This window comes from Aotus nancymaae, unplaced genomic scaffold (genome assembly GCF_030222135.1).
Source record: "Aotus nancymaae isolate 86718 unplaced genomic scaffold, 86718_ANA_hifiasm-v0.15.2.pri h1tg000108l, whole genome shotgun sequence".
NCBI lineage: Eukaryota > Metazoa > Chordata > Mammalia > Primates > Aotidae > Aotus > Aotus nancymaae.
The window spans coordinates 25,723,787-25,738,371 of record NW_026988523.1 but is presented as its reverse complement, the minus strand read 5'-3'; positions in this window follow the sequence as shown (position 1 = coordinate 25,738,371).

The following is a 14,585-nucleotide window of genomic DNA, read 5'->3' as shown; positions in this document are numbered from 1 at the left end:
AGTAAATTAATTTTTAACTGCTGTGTTCTATAATTGTTCCCAAAATTCTGAACAGTTTGACAATACATTTTCTAAAGTTGGTATGGAACAAATACATCATACCCTTGTGTGTAAAGATTATCATTGCAAAATTTTCTGTAATAGTGAGATATCAGAAATAAGCCATTTAAAAATAATTTGAAGATCAGATGACTCAGTCGATAAGATAGACTCTATTGCGTAGCATAGATCACCATCTTGAATAAGTTGATCACTTCAGTGCTCTGTTTTTAGTATTGTGTGAATATTGTAAAACTACAGTAATGACATGAGCTTGCTCACTGGGAATGACTATTATTCCATTTTGAGGGGGAGTCAAATAAAAATATAAATAAATTCATACTATACTTATTTAAAAATCACTTTCAGAGCTGGCAACAGAATAAAGAATAAATACTTTACAAAACAAAATTCAGTCAATTACTAGATTATAACTACATTTTACTGCCTGAAATAATAATAAATCCCATCTTCAGCTTTTCCTTGTGACACACAGAAATCTTGCTGCAATAAATACAGTCTTCAATTAGAAATCACTCCTTAAATAATGCCTCCAGGATTGATTAAAATATTCAAAATTATATAGCATAGCCACCAAATAGATTATGGCATTTTCAGTTACATTAGTTTCCTAGTTATATGTAAAACAAAAAGACAAACGAAAAGAAAAAGAAATAAACCAATGAATAAGGAGAACTCCAGTGTAACCTGACTTGACTTTAAGGTAAACATTACAGATAAATCATTGATTGAAAACTAGAGAAGTAAATATTTTCAGAATTAACATTTATTTATTTATTTTTTAATGGTACCCTCAGTTGCTGATGATGCTACAGGTAGGATCTTTACATCTTGGAAGTTTGAGAATCACTTCTCTAATGTCATGTTTGTAAATTCTAAGTGCTGATTTGTTACTGCTCACCATCTGCTTATATAATCTCCTGTTGCCAAATCTGATAATAACATAGATGGCTAAAGATGCACATTGTGCATATGCAGTGCAAACTTTTCCAATGGAACATCCTAAAGGATGTCATTATAAAAATACGTGTATAGAACTCTTGAGCTGTTAGCACATGGTGGGACAGAATGAGTCCTAGAAAAACCTTTAAGAGTTTGAGTGTGATCAGGCCCAGGTCCAAGAAGTCATCACTTCTTCTTGCACCACCAATATATAATCCATGTGGAAGTCTTTATTAAAGATCCAAAGCATCTTTAATCTCATATCATCCTAACATGTCTAATACTGTTCTAGCCCTATCATCTTTCCAGATTATTTAAACAAATTCCCTGGCTCTGTTTTGATGACATCAGCCATTCCTGTCTACGTATCCCACAATTAAAACTATCCAACAGCAATCCAGCATAAATACAGTGGGACGATAGGGGTTTCCCATCAACTAAAAGGCCAGCCTTGATGTTGCCACTGTTTGTTTCTATGCTACACCTAATCCCTCTTCTTACCCAATGCTCCAGGTGTTGCTGTGTGTCATCCTTCAAACACACCAGACCTTCTCTCTTCTTAGTCTTCACAGCTATTCCTTCTCAGTGAAATGCTGCAGTCTACATAATAATTGATAGACTGCTGCCTTATTATTCATGTTTCAGATCAGTGCTTAATATTTGCTTTATAAATTAGTTTTATTGGTTATACAAACCCACATGTTGAATGACAATGCTAAGATACATTTTAGTGTCCTTTACATTGTTCTGACAGGACTAAAGAAATGATTACAACCTGGATTTGGAATCCTATTACTCTAATCATAATTATTTCCAGAATTGCATAATTTAAATGAGAAAATATATATATAATTACAGTGAAATTGTAAGCAACAACAATGGTTGTCTCCTCTACTTTAAACCTCTTTCCAGATGCTACACAGAAGATAAAATACTGGTGCAGTAGATAAAATGTAGAGATGTACCTTTACTTTCATGTATCAGGTCTGGAATGTGGTCACGATAATCGTGACTTGATGTTCAGACCCACGATCATGTTACACAATATACCTCTGCTTGCTCTAGCCCCGCATCACAGGTGAAGTCCTGCATTATCCATACGAAATGGATAAAATCTTAGTTAAATAAATGGAGACACGTGTAAAGTTTTGCACACAAATTTATTAAGCACCTGCTATGCTCCAGGCACTATTCTGTGCAAAAGGAATGACAAATAAAGTATAAATAGTGTGAGTACTGATACCAATAAGTATAAATTTTATATTTCTAACTCTCCAGAAGTATTAAATATGTATTCAAAATCCAAAAAATATTTTGGCTTTATTCAATGATAATATAATTGTGAATATGCTATTCAAAGACCATGAAACCTAAATAAAACAAAAGACCCATATTAGCCTGAGAGCCATTAAAATGATTGTTTTACTAAAGATTTGTCTGTTTCTATGTAATAGAGGTTATTCTGGGTAGCACACAGTACTTCTCTCTCCGAAATCACTATGGAAACTGCCACAATGGATTATAAACTCCATGACCTTCTATTATAACACTTTTATTTTGTATGTAGAGTTTTTTCCTTCTTACAAGTATTTCAAAGAAGAATTATCAGGAACTGCTCACATATCCCTATAATCTATTAGTCTATCTATTATAGGAAATAATTACAGTAAGTTCAATTATAGAAAGACAAAGCCTTTGCACTCTGTCACTGATTAAATCCCCACTAATTTTCTTTGCATCTTGCAAAGACTAAAGGTTATAGTCTGTTTTTCTTTGAAGTTATTCTTTTTTCAGAACAACTGATAGATTTTTTTTCACTTGACCAAAAGTGTCACTAATGCATGATTGAGAGCAAAGAAATGGATGTATAAGGCAGCAAAACCCCTCTAATAGAATATGCTCAGATCATGATTTTGTGTGGAGGGTCATTAATTAGCAACAAATAAAGAATTGTGTGAAGTTTTAAAATCTTATTTCCCATTAAACGTTAGCAAACCATCCAAACGTTGCTTCAATGGAGAACAATTGCCTGAATATCTTCTCTAAATTGAAAATCAGATAAATTCGACAGAAATAGTTCTCTGACATGCATGCTTTTTATTCTACACTGTATGTAGAATAGAACCATTCTAAAAATGTTGGTTTTAAGCTGTTTTTTCCCAGGTCATGCTTTTAGCTTTATCCCAATGTGTCAATGTGTATATGACTGTGCGTATGTTTTATATGGCATTTTCACAGGGATATAGTATTTCCCTTGCTTACTATTTTTATGATTTATATTATATCATCTTAAACTATAACATACATTTCTATTTTAGGATTGCATATTGTTAAACTCTTAAATGTAAATCTTTGAATTGCTAATTTAATGTCACTAACCTGTGATGTGTTAAGTATCTTTGAGAATAATTATGGATATTGAAAAATTCATACCTGACAGATTTTAAAACTGATTCTCTTAATCATGAGCACTCATTGTCATATTTTAGACTGATCTCATTTTCTTCCCTGAATTTCCCTCCAAGATATTTCCAATGAACACTTAATGTCTGGATTAAAGACAAACATATCAATCAGTTGACATGTCCATCGCTAGTGAATTTTGATGTCTTTAGAAAATGTATACAAGATGATATTAAAATTTGTAATGTATTATAATAACGTGAGGAATGCATGGGGTAATTTTCAGATAACTCCCATAACTCCATAGGGATTTAAACTGCAATTGAATCTGTATAACTGTAGCCTACATTGATTATTCTTGCTAAAAGGAGACCATACTATGTCTCAATTTTCCTTAAGCAAATTGAAATTGTTTTCATGAAACTTAAAACTTTCTAAGGAAGAACGCAAATTGGAATATTTTAAATTTAAAATTTGTATTTTGAAAATGATTCTACCTTAAAGAAAAAGACTTTAATCTTTGATACAGTTTGGCTTTGATTCCTCACCCAAATCCCAGCGTGAATTGTAATAATCCACATTTCTCAAAGGTAGGGCCAGGTGGAGATGACTGAAATGGGGGGATGGTTTTCTCAGTGTGAATTGTAATAATCCACATTTCTCAAAGGTAGGGCCAGGTGGAGATGATTGAAATGGGGGGATGGTTTTCGCTAAGTTGTTCTCACGAGATCTGATGGTTTTATCAGGAGCTTCCCCCTTTAGTCAGCACTCATTCTGTCTCTTGCCACCCCATGTAAAGTACCTTTTGCCTTGATTGTAAGTTTCCTGAGGTCGCTCTAGCCATGCAGAACTGTGAGTCAATTAAACCCCTTTTCTTTACAAATTACTCAGCCTCATGTATTTCTTCATAACAGCATAAGAATGGACTAACACAATCGCCATGCTTTTCAAAATAAGAACCAAAAAGAAAACTCAGAAATCGGAAGCAACTGAAATTTGGAACAATAATCGAAAGTGTATGTAATCTAAGATGTTACTAGTAGTAAGTGTGATTGCTTTGTTGGAGGTGATTTTAAATTCAGTTTAGCACACAATAGTTTATGTATTAAATGTATTATAATTTTCTCAGTGAAAGCAACTTAATTTCCTAGTCTATGTGTTTTTAAATTGAGCAATGAGAACTAATATTTAATTGAGGAATGAGAGCTTATTTGAGGTTATCCTGGTAAATACAAGAGAAAAAGATTTAATCACAGCTTGCTGTTATAATTCTGATGTTTAGTAAACAGATTTTATTTTATATTGTGACAAGCTACAATATAGCATAATATACTTATATAGATCATTTTTAGAAAAGCCATGAATGAGTTTTAACAAGAAAAAGAAATTTATAGCAAATCTAAACATTTAGATAGAGTAGTACACATTATAAGTACAGTTTTCAATCTAACATTGGGTCTAGTTAACAGGAAAGAATAGCATTTCCAGCTGAAATTCTGGCTTCATCTCTCTTGATTTAAGTTTTCAGCAATAAACTGATCTCTATCTTTACTTATCCTGGCTCATTTGTCTAGTCCTGGATAATTCCTATACATATATTTTTTTATTTTTATTTTGCTTAATAAAGCAATAATACCCAGACTCTGTTGTAAGTAATCAAGTTCCTATCAAGATTCTCTCACAGACTACAATCAATAAAAATGAACAACAAATAGTTTGATGTAATGAACTCTTCAAGGAGAGCTTCATTAAATATAATTTACCTATACTCAATCAAGGTAAATTAAATGTTAGCGAAATGGATGCTGGAGATCCCAGTGTGTGTTTTCTGTACATGACCTCATCATGCTCAGCGCTTGCACCAGCAGAGCCTGGATTGAACTGTCTCGTGTTTCACATCACCGTGGATTCTTTCTAGAGTTGATTAGTCATGGAATGGAAACTTGAGCCAAGGAAGGCCAGTTGGATTCCATGGGGTTTTGGAAATGAAACATAGGAACTTAGTTGATTTAATTGTGAAGAGCTGAAAGAGCACATAGACCAAAAAGTTAAGGCTGCCATCTACAGAGTCAGTGAAAGCAGAAGTGAAGACAGGATGACGTCTTCAGAAAGACTGAAGTAAAGCCGTGCAGAGAAACAGAGCATCCAGCCTAGTACTATATCCGTATCTCTTCTCCTTGGAATAATACTTCTCCAGATATCTTCTTCAAATGAGAAGCAATACAGAGATGATAATTCTCCAGTTGCCATGAGGTTCTAAGGGACTTTTGCCCTAAACTTTTGAGAGATCTCTACATTGTTGTAATATCCAACCTTCTACGACTGTTTTTCTTTCCTTTTAAATAAAGCAAACAATTTAGAAATATGTACTTAGAAAAATGAAAGTGTAAACAGATTTTTCAATAACTTATAGTGGTTGAATCATTTAATTCAGGGCAATATCTGAACACTGTGAAAACAGAACTGTTCTGAATTCTGCTGTATCAGGCTCTTTCAAGTGCAGTGCTGAAAACCATCACTTTTAAATCCTTGGCACATTTAGAATTATTCAGAGCATAGCCACCTTTAGTTTGGCAAGACTACAAGATAAAGGCTTCCTCTGGGAATTTCTCTTGGAATGTGCTACACTTAGTGTTAAAATATACTGATATCCATAAATGAAATGTTGTAAAAAACAATCTCATCCTCGTTTTTTTACCTAACCTCAGTAAACAACCCAAATGCCTGCAAAGTTATGTACTTATATACCCTACCCATTTGCTGCCCTTTAATACTAAAAACTGAAATAAAATTAAACCAAATGTATATTTTAATTTCTATTTATACAAACACTTTAAAAACATGATACAATAGGAAGCCAGAGTCATAGTCTTACGTCAAATACAAAATACTGCAGATTTAAGAAAAATGTGTTCTATTTTATCTCATTTATTATAGTTTTTACTGTGTCTTCAGGAAGTGCCACCCCATCTCTGGTCTTTAAGCCCACAGCTGATGACTAATATGGTAACCGCAATTCAGCTAACTATTCAGAAGACCTCAGATCATACACATACACATTGTTGAATTCTGGAATATATTGCTTTCAATGTGACCATAAGTCTGAGGAAATTGCTTTAAAGCTATGTTTCCTGATTTGATTACCTCACATTTTACACTGCTGTGCACAAAGTGTCTGGCAAACCTTATACGCATTTGTCACCTCCGTTTAAAAAGTATTGGGTGTCTTTGAAACATCTGAACCCTCTCACTGAAAAACGCCATGCAGAATGTAGCCTGGGGCAATGATGAGTGTATATATAATTATTCTGCGGAAATTCGTGCTGAAAAACAGTATGCAGTTTTGAAAAACCCAGATTTACTCATTTCATTCTCACAGTCTCCACTTTAGTGTGTGATATAATCACATGAAATGTGGTATTCTGAAATACTATTCTAAGCATTTAGAAACTCCAGAAGAGAAAAAAGCAACTTCACAGGACCAAGGTGAAATTTTTAGTTACGATACAGCATGAATTTTTAAATAAGTCGTTGCTAGAAAGGTTCCTGCAAGGAATGTTACAAATGTGGACTTTGCAAAGACCAATGAGAGCCACTGAGGCATTTTAAGCAGGGAAGTGCACAAATATGTAATGTACTTATAAAAAGACTCCTGTCTGTAGTTTGGGAATCAGATTATGTTAACAAGAGGTTATGTTAAATATTGTGTAATCACATTATATCAACATTTTAACATTAATTTGCAAAATATATATGTTGTTTCATTTTTAATTTGTAAAGAAAAGAAGTTTGCTTAGTTTACAGTTCTACAGGCTGTACAAGCATGGTAGCAGCACCTGCTCAACTTCTGGGGTCCTCAAGGAGCTTTTATTCATGGCAGAAGACCAAACAGAAGCATGCAGGTCACGTGACCAGAGCAAGACTAATACAAAGTGGGGAGATGGATGTGTCCCACATTTTAAACACACAGACTCCCAAGAGCTTATTTACTATCAAGACAACACCAAGCCATGGGGGATCTGGCCCTGGGGTCAGTCACCTCTCCCCAGGCCTACCTCTAACATTGGGGATTACATGTCAATATAAGATTTGGAGGGGACGGTATTTGAACTATATCATTCTGTCCCTGGCCCCTCAAATCTCATGTTCTCACATCACAAAATACAATTATCCCCTAACAATCATCCCACAAAAGACTCAGCTACTTTCAGTATCAGTCAAAAGTTTAAAGTCCCAAGTCCAAAGTCTTATCTAGAGATGAGTTATTTCCCCCTATGAGTCTTTAAAATAGATAGAATTTCTTTATTTCCAAGGTGCAATAGTGGTACAGGAATAGGGTAAACATTCTTCCAAAAGGGAGAAATTGGCTAAAAGAAAGGGGTTATAGGCCACATGCAAGTCCAAAACCCAGAAGACAGTCATTAAATTGTAAAGATCCAAAATAATCTCCTTTGACTCTATGTCTCACACCCAGGGCACACTGGTACAAGGTGTGAGTTCCCAAGGCCTTAGAAGGCTCTGCCACTGTGGTTTTTCAGGGTTCAGCCCCTGAAACCATTTTTACCTCCTGGACTTCCAGGTCTGTGATGGGAGGGGATGCCACACAGATCTCTGAAGTGCCTTTGAGGCCTTTTCCTCATTGTCTTGGCTATTAGCACTTGCTCCTTTTTAGTTATGAAAATCTCTCTGGCAAGTGATTGCTCCACAGCCTGCTTAAATTAACTCCCATAAAGGCTTTTATTTATCTGCTGCATGGCTGTGCTGCAATTTTTCCAAACTTTTATGATCTGCTTTCCCTTTAAATGTAAATTTATACTTTGAGTCATTTCTTTGCTCCTGCATCTGAGTATAAGTCATTAGAAGCACCCAGGTTATGTCTCGAATGCATTGCTTCTTAGAAATATTTTCCTCCAGATGCCCTAACTTATTATTCTTTAGTTCAAACTTCCACAGATTTCTAAGCATAAGTACAATGAAGCCAGGTTCTTTGTTAAGGTATACTACACATCACTTTTGCTGTAGATGCCAATAAGTTTCTAACTTTCATCTGTGACCTCCTCAGCCTAGCCTCCTCTGTTCATATCACTATCAGCTTTTTGGTCACAACCATTTAACCAGTTTCTAAAAAGCTCCAAACATTCCTTCATCTTACTGTCTTTTGAACCCTCCGAACTCTTCCAACTGGACAACAAGAGCGAAAGTCTGTCTCAAAAAAAAAAAAAAAGAAAAAGAAAAAAGAAACCGTAAGTGTAGTCATTATTGTAGGCAGGAGACATGGGAACAGATCTGTTCAAGGCAGGGGTCATTTTGGTCACCTACTTGTGATTAATCATCACAGATCCTTAATGCAAAATTGTCTCCCACTTGGTTCCTCCGAGCATCATTTGACAACTCTTGTATTTGAGTTTTGCTTACAATGTGGTTTGCAAAGGTCAAATTATATTCTTTAAAACTTTGTTATTAGGAAAAAAAAAACCCACACTGTTTTCTTAAGTACTTGAATTGCTTTTCCTTCCCAGTTTCAGTTATGTGGCCAAAAACCTACATAATTAATTTAGAAATGTCTATGTAAATAGACATTTAAATGAAAAATAATAATAATTACTAAAATAACGTGAAAGAAGATGAGAGAAAGACAGCTTCCTGCAAGTTAACACATGGAAACAAAATCTCTAGGACAAAGATAAAATAAGGGCTATCTTAACTTTAGACTTGCCCCAGGCACTCTCTGACAAGGTAAGGAGAAGTTTATGGCAATTGGAGAGAGAGAGTCTCTAAGTCTCCTTTGCCTTTCTTCTTCATATTTCTTAAACATTAAACCATGGAGATACGTGTACCCCAGAGTGCCTGAATTTCAGAATCTTAGGATGCCTATGAAGTCTACTTATCAGGGGATAAATGCAGGGTCAGCAAGTTCACACTGCAAATTTTCAAGGGAAAGAAATCCAAATATTGTATGCTATTAACTCTCTATCACTCTTTAACCTTTTACTTTTGATGTGAAACCACATGTAATTTGATTTAATTGCAGCAGAATGTAAAATTGTATTATTATTTTATTATGTTTAAAAATCTTTCATATTACAGGGAGGTGTGAGGAAAGCTAAGGCTGGGAGGCAGAGGTGACGCTGCAGCAAGGCAGGCTATGTTTACCAGATTCAAACTCCTGCACTCCCTTTCTATAGCGTCTCTGTTAGCTGCACCATCTCCCATTTCTCTTTTCTTGCCAGCACTACAGAGATGTTATATTCCATGATCAGTGATTATAGGATGTCTGAAAATGTACTAATTCACATCCCTAGTCCTCAAATTGACTTAAGTATGACTCTATCAAAATGAAATACTTACAAAAATATGGAACATTATAGTGTCAGAGGGGCTCAACAACTGAGGACCTGTGAATAGACACTGATGGCTTTTTGGTTTTCTATCTTATATGGAATCATTCTTGAAAGGCTTCGTAGCAGTTATTTTCAAGGCTACTGCTCCCCATTGTGAGATGAAACTCAGGCTGTGTGATTAATTAGTTTATTTGGGTTGTTGCAGACCTTCTCTAAGTCAGAGAAATGGTCGCAATGACCTCCAGAAATGCCTTCAGGTGTTAGTCCTCGGAAAACAATATATTGCAAGTGGCCAAATCCACAGCAACAAAATCAGCATTATAAATACACACATTTTCTATACACATTGTTTTCATGTTGTTTTATATGAGGAAAGTTAGATTATTAGCTAATTTAATTTTCTTTTGGCATAAAACTTTTGCTGGCATGCATGCTTTAGGTTGATACACACTACAGTGAGAAATTACCAATTATATTTTTTCTATATTAAAAAAGTAATATACCTTTTTTATGCAACTGCGGAGTAGCCTCCATTTTTCCTGGAGAACAGCTATACTGTTACCTGATGCTGATCACACTGTTTACACACAACAGATGCTGACATCGTTGTAATCTGGCACATAAGAAGTGAAATGCATTACCACACGTGAGAAATGTTGTTGAGGACGTGCTGCTAAAAAACAACACACACACACAAAACTGATGTTTCACATGCCATATGCTATGCTTGAGTAAAATGAATGTGTGCTTAAAGGAGAAAAAACACCCAGTTTCCTGTTTATTTTCCTTCTTAAAGCTATTATACGGTTAGGTTTAATGTCATTGTTCTGCTCGCTGAGAGGAAGAGCGGATCTGGAAGTCACAACACAAACCCATCAGGCCTTTGCATCTTATGCAGTCTAAATTCTTATTCCTGAGTTTTCTCCTTGTCAGTTTCACCAATATTTATTATTACAGTCTCTTGAAAACATAAAGAAGAATTTAGAGAATAATTTTGCCTTTTAACTTGGGAATATTATGAAATTAAACAATCTACAAGATTATAATCTCATTCTCTCTCGTTCTCTCTCTCTTTCTCTCTCGCTCTGCTCTCTTGCTCTCTGTCACTCAGTAAACTCAAGCGTTTAAAGGGAATTTTCACATCCAGTCTCCAAAATATATTACAATATCTTATAATTCCTATAGCGTGCAATAGCAAAATAGATGAATTGGAAATGTGTTTTCCAAAAAAAGAAACATATAGTAAAAGAAAATAATGACAACAACAATAGAAAATAAAAATCCAGCCAGGGGTGGTTGTTCATGCCTGCAATCCCAGAAATTTGGGTTACTGAAGTGGGAGGATAGCTTGAGACCAGGGTTTGAGACTAACATAGTGAGATGTCATCTCTATAAATAAAAAAAAAAAAGAAGAAGAATAAAATAAGCCAGGCTTGAGGTGCATACCTCTAGTAACAGCTACTTGAAAGGCTGAGGTGGGAGGATCACTTGTGCACAGGAATTTGAGGCTGCAGTGAGCTATGATCATGCCACTAGGTGACAGAGTGAGACCTCATCTCAAAGAAAAGAATTAATAAAAATGAAAATAATTCAAAACCAAAATCCCTTCTGCAGCATGAAGCCTGACTTAAAGCTTGATGTCTTCAGAAAGTGGATGAATACATCCTAGTGCAAAGATGGTGAAAGATGGTTAGAGATCAATTGGAGAAGACCTTTCGAAAATGTGTGTTCGCCACTCCACTGTTGTTGGCCTGTCCTTAAAGAAGAGATGTCATCAAAAACCGAAACTACTCACTCAATTCCTGTGAAGACCAGTTCAAAGAGCAATCTGTCTTCTTCTGAGAGTTCTTCCAGATTCCAAGTCTTCAGCATCATTATTTAGAAAAACTACCTTCTCCGAATCCTGCCTGTTCCTAAGATATTAAGATGGAACTCTGTCCAGAAGAGTTCCTTTCTCTGTGGGATTTTGCATCCTCAAGCGCTGTTTGCTTTTACAGATTTTTGATGCCTTCAGATCAATTTTTTTTCTTTTTGTAATTCATCTGTTTTTTTTTTTCCTAATTTTTCTTGATAGGAATGTTAACCTGGATAGAGATATTTCAGCACACTTGCAACAAAATCCAGCAGGAGAATGTTAAGATGTAGGATATGTAATAAAATATCTAGGATATATCAAGAGCAGGAGTAAAAGTGGCAAAATGAAGATAACAAAAGTCCAAAAGAAGCAAAAAACAAATAGAAAGATGAAAATAATTTAAGAAATGGTGAAAGATTATTTTAATTTCTGAAATACATTTACTAACTATACTCCTTATCTTATTGATTCCTATTTTTGTGAACCTACCAAAACACTTTCTCCCCCAAATCATGTAGACAAATATAGTATAATAGTTTCCTAATACTGCTGTAAAAAATTACCAGCTGACTTAGTGGCTTCATATAACCCAGATTCGTTGTCTTACAATTCTGGAGGCTAGAAGTTCAACATCAGTTTCGCTGGGCTAAAGTCAAGGTGTCAGCAAGATGTTTCTTTCCGGAGGCTCTAGGCGACAATCCCATCCTTGCTTCTCCCAGCTTCTGGTGGCTGCATTTCTTGTGACTGTACCACTGCAATGACTGCTTCTGTGGTCACATTGCCTTCTTACAAGGACCCTTGTAATTATATTAGGCAATATCCCTGACAGTATCCACGTCTCAAGATCATTAATTTGGTCATACATGCAAAGTACTTTTTGTTGTGCAAAGTAACATATTCTCTGGTTTGAAGGATTAGGACGTGAACTTCTTTTAGAGGATGAGAGTAGCAATATTCAGTCTATCGCGTATAGCAAATTTAAAAACTTGTATCTTTTTAATAATTGTATATATTTAAGGTGTTCAAGACAATATTTTGATATACAGATACATGAAATGATTACTACAGTCATGAAAGTTAACATATCCATGTCTTCACACAATCACCCTTTTTGTCTTTTGTGTGTATGGTAAAACCTTCTAAAATCTACTCTTTTAGCCAATTTCCAGTATACTATAGAGTATTATTAACTGCAGTCATCATGCTGTACATTTGATTTCCAGATTTATCCATACTATGTAACTGCAATTTTGAACACTTTGACAAACATCTCCCCATTTCCCTCACCTCTCTGCTCCTGGTAATCACAGTTCTACTCTGTGTTTCAATGTATTTGCCTTTTATAGATTCCATATGTAAACAAAGAGTACAATAGACAAAATGAGAAGACATCTTACTGACTGGGAGAAAATATTTGTAAACCATGCAACTGATAAGTAGCTAATATTCAAAATGCATAAGGAACTCATACAACTCAATAGCAAATAAATTAAGAAGTAACCTGATAAAACAATGAGCAAATGACCTAAATAGACATTTTTTCACAAGTCTCTGTCATTAATAAAGGACTACATCATAGGCTCATAATGTTAATTACCAATCACATCCAAGTAAACACAAGAACTTCTTCAATGGAGTGGTGGGTAATGAAAAGTGATAACAAATATTAACTCCAGAGACCAAATTTATCAGCAAATGCACATACAAAATGGGTGAATCCCCATGGTTGGTTAAAACCTCAGTGAACAAGTCTGATCAGGAAAATTTGGGGAAATCCTTTGAGGTTCCAATTTGTTTATAAATGCAAAACTTTAATAGAAACAAAGAACAAAGAGTGAGATAATGGTTCAAGTTCTTCAAAATGAAAATGAGATGAAGCAAATACATGTGCCCAAAAGACAGAAACTTACTCTCAAAAATAAAAAAAGTTAACAGATACAAATTTATTTGAACATTCAGTAGCACTGGGTTAAGTCAAAGAAGAGGACCAGATGGGAAGGATAAGTGAATCAAACTGATACAAGAAAAGACTTAAGAGCAAAATAGTACATCTCTCTAAACTGAAAGATACAGAAACAGCTAACAGAGAAAAGCGACCACAGCATATTCCACTCACACAAAAAATAAACCTACCCCTGTTATGCCATAAAAATACATTTCTTTTAAGAATGGATACAAGTGGGGATTACAGTAAAGGAACACACACAGTTGTTATAAGAAATCAAAAGATAAAAATAAAGTTAATACAGACATTAAGATCAATAAAATAAGAAAAAAATATGTGAAAGTTGTTACCTAATACTGGAGGTGAAAACTTAGACAAATTATTTAGCATAAACAAATAGTTCAAAATGTTTTATAAATATGACTAGAAATGAGGAAGATATGAAATAAAACCTAACAAATTAAAAAATCATGATTTTTTACATTTTGTTTTAAATTGAAAAATAATATGTATATATATTTATGGCATAACTATGATGTTCTGATATACGTTTGCATTTTGGAATAATCATATCAGGCTAGTTACCATATCCATTGCCTCAACAATTTATCATCTATTTATGTAGATAATATTAAAAATGTCCTATTTTAGCAATTACAAAATATACATTATCTTTAACTAGAGTCACCATGCTGTGCGGTAGATCATCTGAACCAATTCTTCCTGTCTAGCTGAACGTTTATGCATTCTCTTTTCCGATCTACTTCCCTGCAGCCCCCAGCCTCTAGTAAACATCATCCTACTCTCTAATTCTACGAATGTGACTTTTTTAGATTCCATATGTGAGTAAAATCCTGCAATATTTGTGTCTCTGTGTCTGGTTTATTTCATTTAGCATACTGTCATAATCGTATATGTTTGCATGTGCCATTATATATATAATGAAAATTTAGTGCCATTTGAATGAAATAATTTTCATTCTATGTCTGTTACTACACAATTCTAGGCTTGTCTGTGAAAAGGAGCTATGTGGCCTGAA